Source organism: Aphis gossypii, chromosome 2, assembly GCF_020184175.1.
Source record: "Aphis gossypii isolate Hap1 chromosome 2, ASM2018417v2, whole genome shotgun sequence".
NCBI lineage: Eukaryota > Metazoa > Arthropoda > Insecta > Hemiptera > Aphididae > Aphis > Aphis gossypii.
Window position 1 is genome coordinate 15,471,553 of NC_065531.1, and position 27,144 is coordinate 15,498,696.

Below are 27,144 nucleotides of genomic sequence, written 5' to 3' on the forward strand. Positions count from 1 at the left end.
ACACGATGGGACCGGCCGCAACAAGTATCATCTTGTTGGTCTGCACGCCGGCCACTGCGTGCTATTCACAGACCCGTCCTGACAGGTACTGGCCACCACCCGGGGTCGGTGCCGTGTTCTGTTCCTGACTCGGCTGCCGTTGACAATGCCGCGAACATCCAGAGTTTATCGACGCCGTGCGACTACGTTCAATAACCAATCACAGACAATCGTGACGATTACGCAGCGGGCGAGACAAGGCTTATAAATACGAAAAATACGAGTGCGGAGCACAAAATCATCTCAGTGTTTGAAAAATTTATAAATTTTTTTATTTTGTTTATTTCTACACGGCTATTCTGTAGCAAGACTCACCTGGTTTTTTTTTTCGGTCACCGCGCTTAAAACGTGTAACATGAATTAATATCATACAAAAATAAATATTTATAAATACACGATGCATAGCTACAAAATTGCTATGCAATGGCTTTACCGCGGCAGTCCCCGAGTGCCTCAAACTTTTTTTTTATAAATAATGTTGATAACATTTTTTTAGCTAAGTCAAAATACTTGAAAATTTAATATAAAGTTCCTCACGAGTTAGTCTTTTAGTGATTCGAAAATTATAAGAACATGACATGGGCTCAATTTTTTCTTATTAGCCTTTGAAGTTCAGATATTGATAAAATTCGTCAAAATCATGAATAGTTGCAAATTATTTTGAAGTTAAAAATTTATAAAAAGTGTTGTATATGTATAGCTAAGAATTGAAAATGTAATACAAGATTTTCCATAAGTTTGGCTCATGGTATTATTATTATTAAGTTTGGCATCTCTTATCCTCTATCTTAGTCTTTTGTGTCGTCCTGTCAGAAGTTTTTGTTTATTTTATTATTATTTCTTCTTTTTTTATTTTATCGAGTAAATAACTCCAAATTTACGTTCACTAATGAACAAAATAATGACTACCTAATAAAATCGTTAATATATAATATTTAAATTTAAAAGAAGATTCGTTTGTATATTATAGAGTTACATGAATATTTTTATAGTCAATGCCGGGCGGACGACCCCACAAATTCATCACGCTTCGCAGGGTCGTCGGAAAATGTGCACTGGTGACTTGTTGTCAGGACACAGTCCGTGCTCTTTCTCGTAATATCCTCTCGTCCTGTATATCGTTGCCTCGGGCGCAACAGCACATTCCCAAAAGAACGCGTTTGACGCCCCGCCACACCACGGTTGAACGTCCTCGTCGTCGGTGGGGGGTGCGTTGTTGTAGGGGTGTCTCGTCCGAATTCAGCCATGCCAAACTGAGCATTAACATTAGCTCGTTGTTTTTGTCAGTGATGTCGTTCTCTTCCATAATTTTGATTAGTATGATTATGTGGTAAATGATATTGTGTACCTACGTCTAAGATTTAAAAATGAGAATAAACTATTTCAACAACCTTTTTTTTTTTAATTATTTTTAATTATCAAATTTAGAATACAGTGTAATATATTATAAATAATAAAATAATAATATCATTTAATTTAGTTTTATACAGTATATACAAAGCTGTAACTGGGACCACGTTAAGTAGAAATATATTTTTATTATTAAAAATTAACGATCATGTAAGTTTAATATTATAATGGCGACATATGTTTTCAATAAGGATAATACATACATTTTATATTTTTAACTTAAAAATAACAAGTATTCCAGTATCTATGTATTTAAAAAAATGTTGAACCACCCCGAAATTTTTTCAGTTACGACCTTGAGTATATAGTATATACACATGATTACATATTTATTTTACAGCATATTTTAAATTTTAAGTTTAACCATCCATTATTATAGAAATTATAAGTAATTGATACATTTAATTAATTAATTGAAATATTATATTTTTTTACTTTTTTCCCTGTTTCAATAGCATTGCAGGTTTTCCTATAACATATACTTATAAAATTCCGAACAAATTATTTTGAAATTAAATTTGCATTGAAATATTGAATGGTTATACTTTTTACTGTTTCTATTTAAAGATATTTACGTACTTTATCAGTGAAGTATCCTCGCAACTTTATAGCGTAATAACTAAGAATGACATATAAATATTAGCACATCAAAATTAAACTACGTTTTCTTTACAATTTATCAGCTTTTTGAAAGAAATGTTACCATTTGTAATGCATGTTTTTTGTTTTCCAATCTTCATCAAATTTCTGTATGTCAATGAAGTTTTTAAAGTACAATATTCCTTCAAAACAACTTTCCGTTAAATCAATATCCTTTTCTTTTAAATAAGTTATTGTCTTTTCAACATCTTAGATACCATTGCAACGATGAACGAAGAAGTAAAATCAATCCATTAAAAGAACTCAACTTTTCTGAGAGGGTTCCTTCATTGTTGTTTTAGAATATAAATTTTAAAATATAATTCATAACTTTTGGCACTTATTTTATTTATACACTTAATAGGGACTTTTGGATTGTCTATTGGGACTACCGGGACCGAACTCAACCGAAGTCATAAACTAGTGACACATCCTGGTATACCGGAACTTATGGCAACTTATAAATTATAAAATTGTATAATAGGATTCAATTTCTATAAAACTAAAATAATACAAATAATATATACTATATATATTATTATAAAATAATAATATAATTAAAAAAACATGACAAACCTAATTCATTTTCCTATAGATAAATAAGTCAGTTTTGTTCCAGTAGCTTATTTTCCTCGTGTATTTTTTCCTATAGATTCCACGGACCATTACGAAAATTCGTGTTGGTGAATCATCCGTTTACACTATACACGCATTAACGCATCCGCCTCGCGCGGTTTTTTTTGCAGATTTGTCCGGGAAATCGCATTGAAGTTTCGTGGGCTTCGTGCGGAGATCTATTACTGTCCCTCCTCCCCCAAAAAAAAAAAAAAAATACTGACGTCACGGCCGTGTCGTCGAGAATGCGTCATTACGTCATACGTATTATTATAATTTATAATATATATTATATAGTATATACGGACGGTCTTGTCGCACGGTCGACGGACCGCGACGACGAGAGAGGTCTCCCCGTCGTCAGTATCGCGGCTGACTCATCGGTCCGTCTGGCCCGCGGTCGACGCACGACCGACCCGTCCGCGCGGCTAGATGGCGCTCCACGTGCACCCGGTCGATTATTGCGTTAACGTTGTGCCACTGGCGGACGTCCGCGTCGCCGTGCCCTGTCGGATGTAATCGGCCGCCGCGCTCCACGGCAAATCATGCGGCGTAGCGCGTTCGTTGACTCATCCTGTGTGTAATATCATTTATCGTCTGCGACTGTGCCCCGGTCGGTGGTGCTATATTAGCGTTAGCAGCGCCAGTGATCGGTCCGGCGTTATCACACCGACACCACTGTTGTTGTTATTGTTGTTGATACTATCATAGTTTTGTTTTTTTTTTTCACAGTAAGACATATTTTAAAGTAGTCGTAGTACGTTATAAAATCGCATTATTCATTATTGAGCCGTCGCGTTTTACTCGGGCACGGACCGAACGGTAGTCGCCAAAACGTGTTCGAAAAGTCCCGCGTAATTTTCAGCGCGATTTTCCAAATTCGGTGGCCGCCTAATGCCGTTCATACCGTCGTCGTAAACCGTTGTTCCGATGCGTACCGGTACGCACACCGCGTCTAGGCGTTTCTGTTCACGCGCCCGTAACGTTTTATCATTTCGATATTGAATTATTTGATATTTCACTTTCGTCGTACTATCATCATCATTGCTCCGGCATCGGCGGACATCGTGTACGAAGACGAAGAGGCGTCTCCGATCGCCAGGTAAAACCCGTTATTATTATTATTATTATCTATTATAATCGACGTTGTACCTATTATAGGTAATATTGTTAAGTATATTTTGTATTAGTTTAAGTTGGTCTATGTATATAGTGTGTATCATTACCCAAAATGAATTGTTGGGTGGGTACCATATACTCCGTAATTATAAAAATAAAACGTATAATATTCGTCACACCGTTCATATCATATTATTTTAAATATTTAACAAGTTTGAATTCATGAAATGTATTCAACTTAACAGGCGTCGTGTTTCGGTGCTATCTTACAACTGTGTAAATGTGTAGACGTGTAGTACAAAAAATAGGTTTTGGTTAGAATTGGTTTTACTAGGGTGCGGCGATATCGGCCATAGCCCATAATACGTCTTGTCGCGCGGTTAAAAATACGAATTGGATTCCCCGAAATGTGCCCGTGTATTTTTATAATGTATTTTTCTCGGCAAGCACAAAGTCCCACGACTAACCGTGATTTCGATGTTTAAATCGTAGCCCACGGTGTCCGATCAGTTGGTAAAAAAATATAACGTACGTGATTTGTTTTGAATTGCGCTGACAACGGGGAATCTGATGACGGACGACAATAAATTAGTATACAATTAAGATAATAATATAGAAATGTGACATGAACCGCTCAAATGCTCAACAATCATTAATCAATATTGTCGAATGTCTGTAATAGCGATGAGGCAGTGTAGAAAATAATATCTCGGTCTATAAATATCCTGTATGCGTAGGTACCTTGGGCAGCATGTTGGTAACACGCTCGGTAACGTGGGTCTTTGTCTACGGCATTTTTATACTTTATTATTATATTATTCAGGAAAACAGTGACGATCAAACACGATTATCGATGCGTTTTTACTGACAGTGAGCACTCTTCTCGTCAAGTCGTAATCGAAAATCATAAAAAAAAAAAATACGAAACGTTGAGCAACCAAACCTTGAAGGTTTTGAACGCCAATAGCTTTTTATCATGCTCCCGTGACTGCGTCACCGACCAAACGTATTTGTATATTTTTATCGTACAGTTTAAACCGTTTAGCCGCGGTCCCGATTTAACGATATTTCCGAGTATTCGAGTACGTCATGGTGGCGATGGTTTATAATAATAATGTTAATAAGTAATCACGTACCGCGTATACGTTATTCGGTTCTGCGGTATTCCATTATTATTATTATTATTATCATCATCAACGCGTTTACGACAAGGACCGGGGGTTCTCCGCCTCGGCGGGCGGAGATGGGTGCGCGGGTACGACCGTGTCGTGTCGACGACAGTCACGGCTACCGCGGTCGTCGCACACATGTGCCGTCGCGGCGGCGTCATCGTCGGTTTTCCAGACCCTTGTCGGGCGAACCGTGTGTGTGTGAACAGTTGGTTTCGTCGTCGTCTCGTCGGGGCAAAGGGACGATCTCCGCACCCGAGACGTGTTTTTATTATTTAAAAACTTGTCGTGGACGTCGTTAGTAGGGGTCAGGTAGTAGTGGTAAGTACCGCGTTCCGGGTACATCGGCGACTAAAACTGGTTTCGCGGGGCATTTTCTCTCCGGACGGTTTTTAAGATCGTGTTCACGCGATATGGTCGGATAGTCGTCGTCGTCGTCGTCGTGGAAGAGAATAGCTGCAGTGGCGACAACGGCTGCACGACGGCGCGCCGCTTGCCCTTACAGTATTATATTGTCGAGAACGTGACGGCGACGATAACAGATTAACAGCGTGCGATCGAAAAAGGCCTGGGCGGCGATGTGACAGGACGTCGCGTTCGACCACTTTTGGGGAGGGGGGACAAAAGAGTGTCCGAGGTCGTTAAAATAATAATAATAATAATAACATTATTGTCTATTAAACACTACTGTAATATAATATCTTTATTGGACATGCTGTGTAGTTCATCAGTTCGTGATATTTTAAGTCAGTGTTTTTATGACAACGACAGTCTTCCGGCCGTATAATATTATCCACGGTCGTCGATCGGCGGCGTCCCTCGAGTTAGTCCCCTTCCCCGCCTAATTTGCACCCCATATAATATGACCATACCCGATATTATTTCAGTTGTCGACTACAACACTATACGTACATTATTATCGTAGTAAATACTGACGTTTTATTTTTCACTTCTCATCGTTTGCGCTCGCGTATTGTAAATATAGAATAATATTAACGGATCGTGTAGTTCTTGAAAAATAAATCAAATTATTATCATTATTCCAATTTGACGGCTCGTTGTTCACTAGCTGGTCGGTCGCCGATGATGGCCCCGACGACGACATTAATATATCAGTACAAACGAACCGTTATCGCGCGTCACCAGAATGTGACTGTCATGGTTATTTTTAATGGACAATAAACAAGTCGTCAGACGTAGTAGTAGTAGTAGTAGCAGTAGTAGTAAAAGTAATAGTTGTAAGTAGTAATATAGTAATACGGTTGCCCCGAAATTAGAATTCACTGTCCGCCAGCGAAGTGTAAGCCTCTTTATTATTCTTTTTAGGGACAATGAGTTGAACTCGGTCCAAAAATTCTGAAATCCCGACAGACGTTGCAACGGGCAGCCTAAAGCGGATGCTGATCTTGTGTTTAATTCACATCGATCATCACTCAGACACGCTTAGTGCGCCACGTATCTGTTACCCACCCCTCGCCACCGTAAATATATAATATAGGGGAACGAGATGATTTAAGTGGCGGCCCCGACGACGTTGAGCAGACGCGGATGGACGGGAAGTCGTCGGTAATTATTTAATTGCGAGAACGCGTATTTAATAATTATTATTGGCGTCAACGTCATTTCGTCCAAATTCTCCGAGCGACAATAAATTGTGTCAACTATGTGTTATGCATTTTGTTGTTGTGCTGCAGACGTCATTGTTGGTATATTATACATCGACATAAATAAATGACAGTTTCTCGCCTAGTTGTCATTACTTTAACGTACATGTAATAATAATATGATGTTTATCGAATTACAAGTTTTTTTCCGCACTGTTAATAATATAATGAACAACGATCGCACGCAATGCCATAGCGCATCAATTACAGAATAGATAATACTTTTTTTTTAAATTTTTAAGTACCTAGTGTTAAAAAATTTCGCGAACAAGTTTAAACGGTAATTATATTTCCATCGCGTCTACAAAGAAACTATACGGTATGTCGTCCTAAATGTACACCTGTATAATATTTTCATTTATTTTTTTTTAACTTAAAGTACCTTAAATATCTAATGCGATTATTATAAATTACTTTTAACGTTGATTCATTTACACTCCAATGAATTCTTTGCGATTCCTAAGTAGGGAAGGCACTTTCATAAACTGTTTTTAGTGCAAATCATAAATAGTAATAATGTCATACAAGGTTGTAACCTTTTCCGTAATTATTTGAAAAATATGTTACATTTAACGCTTTCTAAAAACTTTTGTTACGAGATCGTAATTTTAATATTCTTTCGAGTCTTGACGCAAATGTTTGAGAAGATTTAAAAACCATATAGTTATTTAAGCCTAAAATTTATTACGGAGATAAAATGCCTATTTTTATAATTCATTTCGTTCCCTAAACATAATGTAGGTATAGTGTTCAAAAATATTATCGAATAAAAACTGGCATCTACTTGTACCATACAAAAATAATATAATTTTTCTTAAGTGTTATTACGATGTAACATAACCATAGATAAATACGACGCCATGTTAGTCACGTATCTATATAGTTTATTTTACCAACTGAAGTACCTTTTTATATTATTATGAATTGTTATTGATTTTATGTCAAAATCGAACTCATATTGACCATTGAGCACTCACGTATACTTTTCTACTGATGGGATTTAGGTAATATTAAATTAGGTTGGTGCCCAGGGGTTAATGCTTAGGGGATGTCATTAAAGTTCATTTTTTAATCCAACGAATATTTTCAAAATATTATATTTGAAAATAAAATACTATTTAAATTAATAGTTTCTACAAAATATTATTATGGTTAAACAAATTAATTGAACTTAATTGTAGCTGTTTTTTAATTAACACTATTTTTAAAGAATTCAACGCCATTTCAATTGTTTTATACTTATAAACTAAATTTATTCTTTATGTATTTTAAAATAAATTATTTGTATAAGTATATAAAATAAAAGGAACATTAGTTTAATTTTACATGACAGGCTTCCATGTGTATTATAAATAATTTGTTTATTTTCAAGTGTCCGGAAACATTTGGTGGCTGTCCATGTACATATTATAATGTATTTACTAAGGGTACATCGCGACGTTTTAGTTATTTTTAAGTGGATTGATAATATATTTTCTACAGTCTCCAAAATTTAACAATAATACAATACCACGGGATAGCTTTTAAATCTGTCTTCACTTTTAAAGAAAATTGTAATCCATGGTTTATAAAAATACCATTTAGTAAGATCTACCTAAATGTTCAAGTATCGTCTAAAACAAATCATTAACAAAAATAATGTATATTTTGTTTGTATTGTATAGCTGATTTATATTTATAAGTCATTGTTTTATAATTTAAAGTTTAGGAAATAATAATCTACCGGATAATATACCACCTAAACATTTTGTTTGATGAAATGTATATCGTTTACCCACATTTCTCTCGCTTAATCTAACCTTTGTCTGGTAAAATTCAAAGTATATAAATGAAATATCATGTCTACGGTAGGTGGAGTACTAAAAAAAACATTTATACCATTTATTTAATTGTCATTGTGATTATGATTTAAGAGCACAGTAATAGTCTTAATGTTCATTATTTAATTTGATATTTTTATGCTTTATACGCATATTTGTATTTTGTTTTTATTCATTTGTACACATTTTAGTTGCATTTGTTATAATAATAAACGTCAACAAGTGTCGAAAGTCAGACAGTTAATTTATTTAATAATCATGTAATTTATCATCCCAATTATTATCTATTAATTCCTAGAAATAATATCGTTGCTTTGCTTTATTGATTATTAAAAATTAATTTACCATCTATTTTGCATTTATTATATTCATAATTCATTAATTATATAATGTGACAAAATAATAATTAATATCGCCTTCGTGTATTCTATATTAGTAAACCCGTGTCCATTAATTGTATAAGGCCAATTTATTTATGTTTTGTATCTTCTGAATATTGTTTTTGACCCCTTGTATACTGTATAGAAATTTCTAAAAATATACTACTGCACATTTTTTCTTTTATCCCAAGTCGGGATCTATACTGTTATTTATACGACGAATATATTCCTCTGCAGTGGGTTCTATCCGTCATAACTACTTGTTGGTTTTAAATTTTCGAAAAATAAGCATTACGTTATGGTTTTTAATGTAATTGCATTCGCGTGGGAAGGAGAAAAATATTGTTACTTGTTTGGAGGCACAATGGGCCCGGTCTCGGGATTCTGTGGCGCCAGACGAACACGGCATTAACGTCGAATAGGTGTTAAAAAAATACATAAACTCACATAAATATGTATAACTTGCCCTCTTCTTCTATACTATAATCTACGTCGTTCGCTTGAATATTTGTAAACAATTTCACCCTAATTTTTATATTGTTCGTAAGCATAATACAATGTTATTCAACCGAATAGCAATTACTATTTATTTAAAACACTACGTTATTTACTTGACTATTGAGCATTTGATAACTCATAAAACTTAATGTATTAACGATGTTTGAATTCCTCTGTAGCATTGTATTATTTGAACGATCAATGGATATGGGAGTATAATGCGTTTATACGTAGATATGTAATATGTTAATGTACTGGTTGACGTATACTGCAGGATAATATTATGTACTCGGCGACGATGACGTATTAAAACGATGATCGACGATTTAAAAAAAAGTTTATTTATTCGGCCTCATTACAAAGTGCTTGTAAGATTTTAGTTTCTAAAATTGTATGTTTATTTTTTTATCAACCATATTTCACTTTGGATGATTGTAATTTAAAATACAAAAGGGAATATGAAAAGAACAATATTTTTTTTTTATATATGTTTCTTTAGGGTTTTTAGTTTACTTCACGGCTAGTTTTGACAATGGTTATTGAAATTTAGAAGAGTAACCCCGGTGTCTTGGGAAAGAAAGATATATAGTGGGTTGTAGTTGCAGGAAACGTGGGACGTACCGGAAACGATGCACCTTGTATATTCACGGCTGCTCCTACTTTATGTTCAGTGTTGCCAAAACATTTAAAAATAGAGCTTTATTTTTGCGAAATGATCACGTATGCTAACATATACAATTCGATTAAATAAATGATTATTGAATTAATTTAATAAATATCTACTTAAAACATAATGTTTAATAAATGTGAGTTATTGAATAGCAATAAAAAAAATTGATTTGATGAGTACTTATTGTCTTGTGTTGTGTCCCAATTTATAGAAATGCTGACCAAAACTAAAACAATTATAGTCAGAAATGGGATACTGCCATACTGGAAACACTTTTTACACTTTTACAAGTTATTTTAAATTACGATTAGTTTGTGATTTTTGTTTGTAAACATTCCTGGAAAGGTGAAGTGTGTAAAGAATGCTCATTGCTAAGTCACGACATCTGAGAGATTAAATATTATCAATTTTGTACTTTATCAAAAAATATTAAGAACAATATGCGCATTCAAAATAATATTATTACGTTTTACCTACATAGGAATTTGTTATTATTCTTTCACTAAAATACGTTAAGTATTTATCATCTGATACATTAGGTTAGCCACGTGCATGACTTACATTCGATACTTCTTGAATCTTCGAAATTATTATTTATCATCACAGTAAAGTGTTTATTTCAGAAGATGTAATTTATTCTATTTTATCAGTTATGGCTTATTATAACTGATAGAAATTGATATTATATGGAATACTATACAATCACATATAGGTAAAAATAGTACTATACAATTTAGTTACCAAGTACTTACGTATTAAGTTAATATTTTGTTATGTATTAAAAAATATTTAAATCATATAATATTACATAAATTAATTAATGTTTTATTTTTTACTATTCATATTATAAACCAATAGGTATTCACTAAAACTAAACTAATCTCATTTGTATTTTTAAATTTAATTAAATTTAGATATTTTATTTTTAAACATAAAAGTAAATTTTATAATGCTATGTAGTTGCTTATTAGACGTTTTTTTTCTAATATTTTATTTTGCATAATAATTTTATGTATTGTGACATTTTAAACGTATTCATAGTTGATTGAACATACTTCAGATTTTGTTTTGTAGGTATTTTACAATTTATACTATGTCGATTAAAAAAAATATACTTGTCAATACTTTAAAATAAGATTAATAAGAAAATTATTGAAAACGTGTAGCTATAACTATTATTATAGTGATCTATTACTAATTTGGATGTTAAATATATAATATATCAATTATCAATAATCAGTATTATAATACTATGCTCATTTTCTTACCTTCTTATCAACCAGGAATTAATAGATTTTTCTTTTGTTGGTTTTTTTATTTGTAACACTTCTTTGTTAATTTGTTTGTGTGTTAAATACGAATTAGTCATCTTTGAATTTGTATTGATTATCTTAATTTTTGCATTATAGAGCTTCTTTGTTTACTTGGCACAACTTAAAATAACAACTTTAATACACACTTGAGACCGTCACTGTTGGTACTGAATCATAATAACATTCGTGTTCACAGTGCAATTGTCAATTGATACTAATCATATTGCAGTTTATCGTTGGGTATTTTCAATTTCAGCGATAAAGACATTGCCTAATCTGCTTTAGGCATTACATTATATATGTTATTGACGAACGTCGCTAAGTCGGTAATATATATATTTATGCATAAAATGTACCTATATAGTATAATATCAATGCATAAAATCGCGTGTAATACAATATAGGTATACACAATACACATAATATGATAATATGCACATTCTGTTAAAAATGTTGGTCAAAAACTTATTGTACAGATAATTTTTTTTAAGGAGAAACAACACGAGAAAAAATATTATTTTTTAAAAAATTTATTATTATACGTTCATATAAATTTTATATTTTGATAAATTATTGTTCTATGATAATTATTTAGAAATATTCAGTTTTTACCTATATCTATTTACCGAAATGAATTGTTAAAAATGTAGTAAAATAGGTACTCATTTGTGCTTGTATATTATAAAAAGTAAACTAATGTACTTAAATGTCTTAAACTGCCTTTGAAGCATAAATTATTATAATATAGTTTATTTACTTATATGTATAGCTATTAGTACATTTTGTGTTATGGTAAAATTTAAGAGATAAAAATTATAATCCTTCATAAAAATGCTGTATAGACATTTATTTTGATTCGTTCTTCATTTTTTACAGGGTTTTCACAAAATTGTAATTTTATATAATTTTGAATTTAACCAAATTAATTATAATTTATTAGCATTAAAAATATATATGTATATTAACTATAAACATAAGTTATAATCATAACTATTTTTCGAAATTTAATAATTAAATGATCTTCTTTTTGACATTTTTAAAATTGTCTAAAAGTTTTGTCGATGCATTACTTAAAGTATATTATATTTTTTTGTTATTTTATACTTAAATTAAAAGCAATAAACATATTCTTATAAAATATTTTGAAGTATAATTGGTTTAGATATTAGGTATTAATAGATCATTAAAATAAATGGGCATTAATGTTTATAAAACGTCAAACGACTCCAAGCGTTTTACATTCATGTATAATGAGTTCTGCAAATTCCAAGAAATTATTTGCAAAGCTATTGTTTAAGAACGATTCTACGAAACTAAAAAAAAAAAAAAATGATCGTTATTTAAATAAACATGTTTTTGGCTATATATAGGTATATTATTATATTACACAATCCAAATGAATCAATTTTTCACTACACTAATAACATATCATATTGTATTTTTTATGTTTACTCTACAGATTTCATAATACCATTATATAATTTTACATCCTACTTTTTTAAACTTTTTACCTACTGACTAAATATATATTGATCCAAGAGTCATTTATGGACCATATTTTTTACGTCGCAGTCGTGCACTAGGCTTTACATTTTTAATTTGTGTCGATGAATCCTTGTAAAGTTGTAAAGTCTCACGCTACACATTATATAGTAGTTGTGGTTAATGTAAAAATAATCGTGACATTAAAGTATCCGCCAATATAATATACAATACTAACCAATTAAAGAAAAATTAATCATCAGACCCTTTTATGACAGTAATTAACATTTGTGTTTTATATTCATTAGCTAAAATACATGATATTATGCTTCATAATGTTGAGAACAATTTTTTTGGGATTGCATTATTTTTTTCAACGTTAAAAAAAATTGAATTGATAGAAACCAAATTATATTATAGGTACCTATATACAATAATTGGTTAATTTAAAATAATACTAACAAAATAATAATAATAATTATTGTTATAATATTAATGGTAATAAGAATAATAGCGATTTTAGCATATCCCCCAACCGTTTTCCTATCGCAAAGTCCCACTCGAGACATGTTTATATTATATTATTATACAACAATTTGCGTGTGAGTTTTTACGGTACGTGCTACGACGCGGCTCAGCGGACCGTTCAGTATAAAGCTAACGTTCGCGCGGACACGATATGTCGTCCATGCAGTGAGTGCGTTATCACATTTTACCCGGTCGTGTCTAACGGTGCGTGTAGTTTGTGTGGCTTGCAAAATTTTTGTTTGCAGTTTTTCCCTTAGCAATATAGTATAGGTTAGTATCTGTTTTTGGATTGTTATTTATTAGATATGTTTTTAACAGCATAATATGTAAAACATCAGACTATATTATATTATTAAGTACCTATAATTGTGAATTTGTAACTATCTTTGCAGCGAAAGATTCGAAAATTATGTTTTTTGGAAACCCAACTATATATTAACGCTTTACTTTGTACTGTGTTAGCTGATAGCTGCTGATTTTAATTTTTCTTATTTTTTTTTTTTTTATTTTTGGAATAATTTACAACAACATTTAAAACTGTAAAACATTTAAAACATGATAATATCATGCTCATTTATTTATTATAAATATTATATTACACATATTTATTATAAAGTACCTACTCTTTTTCACAAACCAAAACTTCCAGGTTGACAAGTAAATATATATTATTTATTTATTTTATTATTAAAAAAATTAATGTCATCGAACTAATTTGAAACGTTTTATATAAAATTAAAAAAAGTATATTTTTTCTTTAGTTTATATAAATAATTGATGCTCAAATTTCGATTTAACCTTTTCGCCACTGAAGTAAGACAAAGTTTAGTTGTTTCTTCTCTATATGTTGTTACTGAATGAAAAAATGATTTTTCAATTTATTAAGGTTTCAATTACATATAATATGTTATTTAGACACCCAGTGGTTAAAGTTTCCGCGGATTTAATCAATAAAAAACAAAATAATATACCTGTATTTAAACGATTTATAAATATAGTTTGAATTATATAACATATTGTAATATCTATTGTAATATTCGTATATTATTTGTTGTGTAATATACTATAATATAGCAATATACTAGTGTTAGGTGTATCGATCTATATACACTTGTAATTTTAAATAAATTATATTAGTATATATTTATACTTATTTAGCGTTACATTGTGTCTGAAAATTAATCTGATTAAACTATAGTTTCATGTTGCGCAATATAGGCAATTTAGGGTAAAATGTCACTTATACCTTGTTATATTTTAGACTTTTAGGATTAAATCATGACTCATGAGGTTTAGGATATCATATTTAAATGGTATTGTTCATTTAAGTGTGTGGCGAAACATTCCCCCTTGATAATTATACAAATACCGTACGATTTCTACCTTAATACCTTAGGATTAATTAGGATTGATTTCTATATAGATTGAAGAATTACCTAATAGGTATTAAAGTTATTACTAAAAGCACTTAATTCATATTCCAAAATAATTTTCAACTAATTTAAACGCTATCGTCTTACAATTATTTAATTTTCTATTACGAAAATAATATTGGTATTATTTTGACTTATTAGCTATTATGTTAAAAAAATTATTATTATGGTTTTTGTTTTATCACAATAGAACAATCAAAGTTCGAGATTGAAAGCATCATAGACATTTTTGTGTTTACCTTTTTTAAATATTTGTTTAATGTGGCGTAACAATTTGTTTAGCTAGAGTCTAGTCTAACTGCTAGACAAGTAACTATGTTTGTATCATAATCTTAATATAATATTATACTTTTAAAATAAAATAAGTAACAAGTGATCTTACAAAGATTTAACTATTTTGCAATGATTTGAATTATCTATTATTTTGTCATCAGTGTGTACCTTCTATTATATAATATATAATAGTATAGTCTATGTTAACGAATTGTTTAGTGAGTCAATATATTTTATATAGCAACATAATCGTTTTGAATAATACTCAGTCATAAATTACTACTTCTGTGATCCTATTTCTCTTTATAAACATAAAATAAATAATAAATAATGTCAGGCTAGTTATATTTTATTTATTATTATTATAAATACATAGCCACAAGACCACAATTTTAATTCAAAGTGTAGATTTTATATTATTTATATAATACCCTGTTTAAGTATTTTTGTCGTAGATAAATATTTGTTACAGGCGTAATTAAAAAATTTAAAATACCAAATGTTGTTTTTTTTTCTAGAAATGTAGATACATTTTAAACAATATTGAGTAATTAATAATTAAACAAAAAACATTTAACTGTTTATGTCGGGAATTTGAATTAGCTATTCGTGTTTTAATTATTACCAGTATAATATTTAAGTATTAAAATAGTTTTAAAAATATATAAAACCAATAAAGAAGCAAATTAGAAAAAAGTTATTTTGCTAGAACATAAAAGTACTAAGTATAATAACATGTTTACACGTTAAATATGTATTTTAAATAAATATTATTAATATTCTATATGAAAATATTTCGTTGTAGATATACCACACATATTTTATTTTTATAGAAAAATTATATTTTAATAACCTCACGATGTGTTTTTAATTTTTATTAATGAATAAGACATTATAATGTAGTTAATCATATTTTTTTGGTTTATTCTTATCCCCTCTTTGTATTGTGTATTCGTATATAATAAATTTGAAAACAATGCGGTTAATTTCTAGGAAGTTTTTATACTTCAATTGTGTTTGCTTTTATTTCAACAAACATGTATTTTTATGTATTCATTCATGTATAGGCTGATATTTAATTAAGGTCAATGAAACTTTCGCGCTGTATTGTCGAGATACTGCCACATGAGTTTTCACAGCTTTTTTTAAAAAAAAAAAAAAATGATATGTTAGTATTTCGTCGCCAAACTCGTTCATGTGGTTGGAGAAGGGAGAGGTTGGTTAAAAACATTTTCATAAACCGTCCAAAACGTGACTCACGAGCTTTGGCCTTTCATGACTCGTTTTATAAACAGATCAGCATTGGCAATATCGGACGATACCCCAAGGAAAAAAATTAAAAAATATATATATCTAAACAATGAGTTCAAAACTTTTTTTATTTTCATCATCTACATAAGTCTACATAATTTATTCAAACATGTATTTAAGAGCGTGGGAAACAATCATGAATAAAATGAAAAATTATCATAGTATATACATAGATCCAATTGTTAATCAATAATGATAATCCTAATCCTGAAAAATAAATCAACTTAGACCTTTAATACTACATTTTTTTCGATTTATATAGAAAATATAACCTAATTAATTAAACTAGACTAATTATCTTTTAATATTTTTATTATATTTACCTATACAATTAATTTACAATAAATAGTGAACGTTGATTATAAATATAATATACTCAAACTCAATAATATTTCATATTTAGTTTTACAACAACTATTTTAGTTGACATATATTATATAGTTCATATTTTTACTCTAAAATTTATATTTTATATAATATGTTGACACCTTTTTACTTCATAATCATATAGCTAACAAGTGTTTAACTTATCGTTTCGCAAATATAACCGTTAGCTAAATATAATAATTAATTTGATAGTTGATAATAATTAGTCCATCAATAAAGAGTAACTATATAATACCTATCATCAAGTAAACCAGTTTCTTTGATAATTTGATACCTTGACAACGTGGTACACTCCGTGTTTTATTTTATTACCTAATTTATTCTGTCGTGTTCTAAATATTTTTTCTCAAGTAGGTACCTATAGGTTATATATTTTTATCAATTATTTTAATAATTATTAAAATTAATGACGAAATATATATTGTTTTTATTATAACATATATCCACGTAGTGTATTTATATTATACACATTTGTTACAACGAATTACTCATGCCTTAGAGGCTACCTTTTTTCCAAACTCTATACACAACAAATGCACGGAGATCCCGAGTAACGATTGGCAGTCGATTGTTGGTAATGTTGGAATTATCGAAAGAATTTTAAGAATGTAATCTCATGCGGCTTGTCGAATGAATCGATTCTTTTAAAAAATTATACAAAGCAGTTTTTCCATCACCAACCACTTAACAGATAATCGGTTAAAATGTCTTGATGTTCTTTTGTTTCAAATTAGACTTCTCCATATATAGTGCAATAGGTTTTCAAGGTGAGCAGTTTGTTTTAAAAATGCACTCGGAAAATCCTACAACTCGCACTCGCATGTTGTTGACCCCTGTGCATATTCGTTTGGACACCACTGTGTGCGCACCATATGTTGTTCAGAATCCGTTCCCCCGCCCTACGCGTCCTGTCACCCAAACCGTTTGTAGTAGGCCACTCGCACGTCTCGAATATACAGCGCCTGTTTGAATTATCGGGCACCGATGGCAGACATCACGCACATGAGCCTTCGTAATAAACTAATATACATGAAACTTTTTTTAAATAAATGCCTTCTCCCCTTTTTTTTACATCGTTGGAATATAATTTTAAACATTTAAATTTAATCGTGTCAACCCCGTCGTTGGCCATTTCTAAATGCAGAGTCGTCCGTATGGTGGAAATACAGCTCCACTATTTATATTTTAAGCAAAAGCTATTGGTTCGGTTTAAAATATTACGTCTATTGTAGTGTTGGTCGGTGTATATTATGTAAGAAGACCTTTGACTGTACTCGTGACACCAGCTGCTGATCAGTGGTTCACATCATATACTTATCGCTTACTGGGAGGTCGACGAGGCGTGTATAATTGCGGGTCGACCGAGAAGAACGGACTCCCCATGGTTTTAGGTCCACTGGTCACGGTAATACGCCTCTTAAAACTGGCCACACTTTCTATGAGAACAAAACTGTAGGTGTCGCATGCCAACTAAATCTGATATAATATGTGATCAACCCATTCGATCTAGATATTTTATCAATGCACATCCAATATAATATGTATGCTTTTTTTCAACGTTCTTATTTATAGAGTATATATTATCAAAAATATAGTTGGTGAAAATGTATTCTAGTGTTTTTTGTACAGTAGTCTCCATTTATAATTTATTATTATAAGTTTTTATAACGAATATCGAAAATTGCAAAAGAATTATCTTTAATTTAATAATAAATTGTCATCTGCTTGTTTTTGAACATGTATCATACGTTGATTAATTTTTAAGCGTATTATTTCAACTTCCTTTTCAATGTCCATAACCTAGTTGCCTGTTATTTTCAGATTATTCTTATCTATATAAAATATGTGGATGCATGATGTTTATTACAAGTTAATATTTGTGAATTTGTGACTACTTCCTCTGTAAAAGTATACTGTAGGTAGGTACATTTGGCTTTAAAATATAAATATATATATTTTTTTATTGCACGCACTTTACTAGCAATAATACATCATTGTGTATGACAGACAAGAGTTTAATAGACAATAATGGCAAAACGCTGGAGCATGATCGTATTCATTAAAATTAATGTGCAATTGTCATGAAACCGGCAAAAGACAGAAGGACACTACAGCGGTCACGTACATCCTACATCCTCTCTATTTCATTTTTTTTTCAATTTTCACTCCGGATATTATAGTCAATTTTAATAAACCACTCTGTCTTTATGTGTGTGCATTATATGAGTATATTTGTCGTTTAGGGCCCGTAAAGATTATCAATAGCATAATTATGGGTCACGAAGCCACATCGTACGTATTACCTTTGTGGGCGTTTTGACACGAGTACATTTTAGTCGAATAAATAAAACTCCCACTTTTATGTCGATTAAGGTTTATGTTTAAATGAAAATAAAATAAAATACTTACCATCTGTTCAAAATTAAATGTTTGAATGCATTATGTAAGTGGGAAGCGAGATCCTTAGATTATAATGATAATTTTTATTTTATTTTGGTGGCAATAAGTACAATCATAGTATAGTATCTATCGTCAAATGGTTTTTTAAATAAAATAATTTTAAAGTGTATACTTTACGTATACCGTAAAATGTAAACTAATCTGTTAATTTAACGAAAACAAATCAAATTACACACGCATAAAAACATTACAGTAATGCTATATAAATTATGTCAATACTTTACAGTTTTACACTATACATATATTAAGCTTGTTGAATGTTATATATTTTAAACTAATATCTCAACTAAGAATTACTGTATAGATATCAAAAAGAAACTTTTAGCTTTATTCTACTGATAATAATGGTTGAAGAATTTATTTGTTTACGTTTCAACATTTAAGGTTAAATATTTTACGCATATTACTCATCATTTATAAGTGGTTAACTTGAACGACAACCTTTTTAAAATATTGAAATGTTCTACTATTTTTATTAGTTCAGCATTAAGCTGTTCATTTTCTAATAAAATCATGTCGACAATTTATTTAGATTTTATCTACCTAACCTTTATTTAAATAAAATAAAATAAAGACTTGAAAATAACGTCACTTAGATGTTTGATAGTTAAATTTACAATAAATAGTTATAAGGTGCGTATAGACAGTATTTGCATTATTTTGTTCCATATAAATATGAAGTGCTTATGTTCAATGTGCATATTAGTTCTATTGTTCTTTGATACGTTGGGCTCATCATGTTTTAAGAAGATAAGATATTATTTACGATGTTTGTGTCGTTTTGTACTAATATATACGATTAAAAAAAATATATTATATAATATAAAATAATACAGGATATAAGTACATTTTATTTTTAGAAGTTGTTTAGGTTTAACATTTTTAAATATTTACACAAGTTTTTAATTATATTTGAAATTCAGTATTGTAGTATACTTATAGGTATTTATTTTGTAAAATAAAATACCTCTTGTTTTTGGCTCTTCTCTTGTTTATTTAACATAGTGGAAAATAATTATTTTCTCTAGTTACCTTCGGTTTTGTATTTTTCCTCTTCCGTAATCTTATCGACGATTGCGCTATCATCACTTTTAGTACCTACTATTTTTCATGGCGTAATGTTTCTTCACCAATGTGTTTTATCAATTCTCTGGTCCTTCACCATTCATGGCTGTTAATTTAACAAAATTATTTTGATTTTGGCGTATACGTTAATCATATTAGACCAATTCATAAAAAACACATAGGTTCAATTATAAAAAATTCAAATAATGTTATATTATATTTCTCTATAATAATTATTTTTTAAAAGTTTTTTCTGATATTTTCAAAACTGTGTAGCATTATATTTATTTTATTATACATAGGTATATTATCATATGTTTTTATATATACTTCAAAGTTCAGACGCATTCAAGAATACCATACCGTTACACTTTCCCTATTTTTTTTTTTGTAAGATGTGTTAAAACGTTTATTATATTGTGAACATGTACGCATAATTAAAATTATATTTGTGTTGTATGATTGGTGTTGCTTATATGATGAAAAGGTGGAGGGGTGATGCGTTGTAATGAAATTCTAGGAAAAAATTGTTTAACCTATGACTCTCCCATATATTATGTAGGTATATATAATATGCATATTTTCTCAAGGTCATTACGTGAGCCGGCAAATAAATTTAATTCAAATTTCATAGATAATATAATTTTTCGACTTTCGCTCGTCGTTCTGGCGTCAGTGTAATAAACACCACCGTACGTTCGATGTAAGTCATAATAAGTTGCGCCATTAATGATAAGAGACGTGTAATCCATAATAAATTTAATTTCTAATAATTAATAAATAATAATTATTGTACTGTCCCAACTGCAGACGACGACGTTGGCGTTGACGCTTATTTAAAAATCTATAAGAATATAATATTTTATAGAATATTGTGACATGCGTTTCATAGTCAAGTAACAGCGCGTGCACTGAAAGTGTACAATACCATTTTTTGAGTCGGCGGCCGTTCGTTTAAATTATAATAATATGCAAGTTGTTTATTTTTTCTAGATAACGTGCACGTGTACTGGTTGAAAAGTTAATTTGTTCAATTTAACGTACTCTGTATATACAATGTGTACCGTATACACTATACACCGTGCTTTAGAATGGGCGTTACAGTCCATAAATACTGTAAGATATGCATATTATCACCTACATAGATGTTTGCTGGGTAGAAGGTTTTTGCAAACAATGTTTTGTAACGACGAATATTATTATACATGTACCACGTTTAATCGTGCGTACAAAATAATTTAAACGTATTTTGGTAAACACGCATGTTTAACATAATTTCATTTCATCGTTCGTTTTCAAAAGCAAACCGTTTGGATTCTATTATACACTGTTTGGATGGTATTCCTTTTTTAGGGCTCTAGGCAAACATTTTTTTTTACGTTTGTTATAAGTATAACTAATGTCACTTTATGTGTAACAATGGTTCGTTTTTTGTTGTTGATTTGGACACGAGTGGCGCTGTAGGTTTTATAATTTGAACATTGAACCGTGCGTTCGCTGGAAGCAATTGTTGTTTTAATCGTTACGCCGTAGACTGTATAATGTGATAATGCGTGATAAAAAAAAATATATTCTTGATATATCTGTTTCTGGCAAACAATAATAATTATTTTTTTCACGGCGATTTAAAATAAAAAGTAATAATAAAGAATAATCGTTTGAACAATTGGGCACCAACCCTTCATTGTGCATGCGTGTTGATTTTTTTCCACAGTGATAATGTTATTAATTATATGGTATATACATAGTAATCTCGTGGCTATAGTATAAATAGTATATAATACATAACGGATTTATAACCGGTCTCGACGATTATATTAATATTTTTGCGTGTGTACTTTATAATATTTTAGACGATAAATTATTCGAAATTAAATTGTTTGCACATATAATACCGTTTCTATATTCTATATTAGCACTTAAGATGTGTTTGAGAAGCATATAACAAATACTTTTAAAAAATTTGCAATTCGATAATCGCAATTAAAGATGATAATTTTCTATTCATAATGATTTTGAGTAGGGGTTTAATTATTAAGTATATATCATAGTTTTTATTTGAACATACATGTCATGTATCTATGTAGTATGTGGTATAAACTATTAATAATTAATACCATTAATAATTTAGAAACAATTTTTATATACTGCTGTCTAATAAGTTTATGTATTATTCCATTATAAATTATTATAATATTCTGTACTTATCAGTTATCTGATAATAGATTGCGGTTTTAGCAAAATCCTGTTGTTAACACATATGCATAACTATTAATAAAAAGCAGTATTGATTTCTCAATAAAAAAAATCAGACTGAAGTTCAAATTCGACATTTGATAGCATGTTAGATATTATTTTATATACATACTGCATGTTTCATATTTAATAATGTATAATAACGTTTTCTTTGTCTTATGCAAATAATTCAGATCGGCATTCCATGTAAAATTTCAATTATTATTTACCTACCTTATATTTCAACAATGCTAAAGTTTATATAAGTTTCTTTGAACAAAAACAGAATAAAACACTTAAGTTAAACAGCTGTAATAAATTAAAATATTTTAAATATGATATTCGTATCAAGGAAAAGGAAGAAGCTATTTTGGTTTTGCTTTGATGTGAGTTTTATTTTTGAAGACTCATTTGAATTTTTTGAGTACCTAATAAAAAATCTCAAAAGTTTATAGTATCAGATAATAGCACTACACTCTGTTTTAATACAACAGATACAGATGGTGGGTACTTAAGATACTTATTTTTTTTCCAAATTCTTTATAATTTTAATTATAAATAATTCGAAGTATTGTTTGTTGAAATTATAAATTGGGTGTTTAATTATGATATGATTTATTGATTTCACATTCACATGTTGTGTATATTTATATTTAAATATTATTGAATTAGTTATTCTAAAAGTTTTACTCGGTAGTAATTTATTTATACTTCTATAATATTCATATTTAAAAAACAAAATGTGAAGAAATGTTTTTAAATTACGATGATTTATTATTGTTTATAGAATTTAAAAAAAATTATTGAATATCTTGTGTGAATGTGGGCGAAACGAAGCGAATGTGCAACGCCCAGTTTGTATTGTTTAGCATTTTAAATTATCATAATATTATTTGAATATAACTTAAAATTTTTAAATGCAAAAATGAGCACAAACTTAAAAAGATTTAACTTACGATATTATAACACTAAATGTCAATGGCAATTAAAGGTAATGTAGGTACTTATGCTAATTATCGACAACACTTAATTTATTTTAATTAGCTTTTAATACAAGACTAATAACAGCTCGACAATTAAATTATTCTACATAATTGTATACAGTTATGTATAATTATTCACCAATCATTATTGGCAATATATACATATTATGATAAATATTAGCAATACAATTTTTAAATGACAAAACCAGCTTCCATTATACGTAAAGATGATAATTTTTTTTATGGCAATTTCCGTATTAGAGTTGAGGATGGAGAAAAGGTTGAGAGGGATATTATATACGACGCATTATAATTATTTTGGTATATTATATAATATTATAATCCTCTATATGATTAGTGTTGTCATTTAGTCAGTTCAGTATTCGAATTACTAATAATGTGCGCGTGTTCAGTGTGCAAATCTTATTAAATTGTTGTTTATTGTTTATTTTATGCTTTCAACGGAAGCTAATCCACGAGGTTCCATTATAGGGCTGAATCTGAATTACAATTTATTATATACATTGTATAGCATTTATGCATTATATTGCATTGCTGTCTGCTGACAGAGAGGAAAACAAAAGATTTAGGCTACAAATTTAAAAATATTATATCAATTTAATACGAAAAAGGAATGTGCAATTATAAAAAGTACAGATATCAATAGGTCTATGCAAAATATTTGAAGGTCCACTAAATAAAGTATCGTATATACTAACATAAAAATATCGTAATATTATTGATCACGTAAATAATAATATAAATAAATTATCGTTATTACGATATAATATATTATAATATTACAATTAAAAATATATTAATATAAATAGTAAATTGTAATAGAATAGTATAATATATATATATATATATATATATATATATATATATATATATATATATATATATATAGGTATACGTTAACCGAATAGTACGGCTAGATATAGAAGGGACATATAACATCATAATATATGTATTTTTGATATATGATACATCCTGTGTGCAAAGGGTGTCAGTGGTTCTTATCTCAGTTGTTGAGTATATTATATAAAGGAGGGGTCCCTCAGCTGTGCGAAGAGTTTGTCTATTGTAATGTCTGAGTCTTTATAAGCACCTTCGTGTCATGAAATTGTGCTCTGTGTATCATATCGGTTTTCATTTTTCCACCATCAGTTCCATATTCAATAATTGTATTTTCGACAGAAATTATCCATTCTAAAACAATTCAAGTCGTGAAATACATATCGTAACATATTATTTTCTCCGTTTTGATGTCGGCATTTATTTCATGAAGCATTTTTTATTATTTATTTACTTATACCTACCTCATGATGTAATTTGTATTGTTTTTGTATTGTATTGTTTCTTTTCAGACAAAACAATAACATTTTTATTAACTCTTTGCAACAATTAACGTAAAAATGTATATTAAACCTATATAATACCTGAAATGCAAGCAGTTTATTTTCTTTGGAATTACCGAAATCGCGAGCCTATGGGTAATCCAAGTTATTTTGAGCAAACTCGTGTTGTCTGCTTCACAGTTTAAATAAGTGATCATGTTGATACTATGTTATGTTTTTATAATTTCTGACAGAATTGTCGATCTCCACAAGCCACGTGTCTGTAACGTGTATACAGTGTGAACTCGACCTTGGGTGTTTGCCTTGGTTGACGTGATAAAATATGAGCCCACATGCCAATGACAGGTGAAGATTATTAAACCACCAGAGGGCGTTCGGTGATTGATTATCGAAATATAAAATATAATTCGGTTCGTCTGCCAACACAACTAGTAAATAATAATATTAACGTCTAGCTTGTTTATATATTACAATATTTGGTTTTATCTTAACGTGTTGTACTATATTATGAACTCTGTGCGTTACTTTTTAGGCTTATGTGACTATATAGTTATTTGTTATTGTAGAAATTACGTGATTTTTGTTATGCGACAATAGATGTTTGAAGGACAGTCGTGCTTCTAAATTATTGTAATATAGGTACAATGAGTTTATTTCTATTGTTCACTAGTTTTAGTCCCCGAATATCATATTGATTATTAATTATTATATTATAGATGACTCACTAGTGTAGGTATATGGTATAAAAACGCACAACTACCGAAGAGAGTACATAGCGGTATTGATATATATGTATTATAATTTATAATTTTTACGTAGGATAAGATAACACTTCTTACAGTAAACATTGAAAAATCTATTTGATATATTATACACTTGCAGTATTACATTTCTAAGCTTATTGAACGGTCGATTTTTAGTGTTTTTAAACAATTCTAAAAAAAAGAAAAACATTTTATTATTCATGATGCACTTTTGAAAATCATGGCGCTATCGTTTTGAAAAGTTCATTATTCAGACTGTTATGGAGGGTGATTTCAATAAGAAACATTGCATTAGGGTCAAATGTTATCCTGCATCATCAGCTGTTAGGGGGGGATATAAAAAAAAATCACTCGTGGTGATAAGGTTAAATATTTGTATAACATTGGATGCCTCTTATTGTTGTTTTCAAACAAGTTTTGTGTTATTTTAACTAACACATAATGCCTTTTCATGATAATATTATGCTCCCTAAACTTTTGTGCAAGGCATCGCGGTATACAAATCTACCAATTATACCATTGCTATGATAATATAAAGTGCAATTAAAAAGCGAGGTGGAAACGTTATATTTTCTAATTATCTAATGAACATTTTTGAATATTAATATTCATCATGCAATGCACATTTTAAAATATTTTTTGAATTATGAAATTATTTCCACTAAATTTTACAGAAAAACTAACTGTTATAAATGTACCCTATTCAAAAAAAAAGAAAAAAGAAACATATAAATAAAAAAAAGAAAAACCGAAGGTGTTATTAAATATTTTAAACTTAATTTTAAAACAAGTGGCAAAGTAAACTCTGCTGTGTAGTAGGTGTCGAGCATCACTTTAATAAAATTATATATTAAACAGATTTAAAAAGCTTAGTCAAGGTAGATCAATAGTAACTTATTAATTATACATTAGACTAGTGCCACCAAGTTAACATAGGTTATAGCAGATACATAAAAATTGCAGTACTCTATCTAAAGTTTGCACTTAAGATATTTTATTACATCAAATATACTACGAAGTTAACAATTTGGAATATTTAAATCTAGACTAAGTTGATGCAGTTATAAATTTGAAAAATGTATTCTTGATTATATTACTGAAAAATAACTAAATACTAATTGAATATATATAGTTGGTAAACTAATTATTTTTATATTTATGGTATTAGATTTTCACACATATAGAAATAGGTTACATTGAAACTGAAATCGAATATAATCAATTTTTTAAAGTCTCTATAGATCAAAGTATTTGTATCATTTTTTCAAATTTAAAATACTAATTAATAAATGCACTTCAACTAAAAAATGTTTAAGTTTTTCAACTATTTTAATTTCACAATAAATTATAAAATTATATTGAAAAAATATTTATGATTACAACTATAATTACAATTGATTAAATTTCAGAATAAATATATTTCATCACAATCTAATTAAAGATTTATTTTTTAATCCCAATGAAATCGTTGTGACTAAAATTATAGATATATATCCTTTTTAGCTTAGCACAACTAAAATAAAACA

General features: G+C 29.4%; 1 protein-coding gene across 2 annotated transcripts in view; it reads left to right on the top strand.

The window, feature by feature from the left end:
- Nucleotides 1–3,263: 3,263 nt before the first annotated feature.
- The window catches only part of LOC114128322 (amyloid beta A4 precursor protein-binding family B member 1-interacting protein), a 42,125-nt gene continuing 18,244 nt past the window's right edge, over nt 3,264–27,144 (top strand). Inside the window, exon 1 of one of the 2 annotated variants that reach the window (XM_050201419.1) lies at nt 3,264–3,805. The gene's annotated coding sequence lies outside the window, so the exon portion shown is untranslated. Of the gene's footprint in view, nt 3,806–13,454; nt 13,617–27,144 lie in introns of those variants that run through there. The other variant, XM_050201418.1, reaches the window with a different exon arrangement.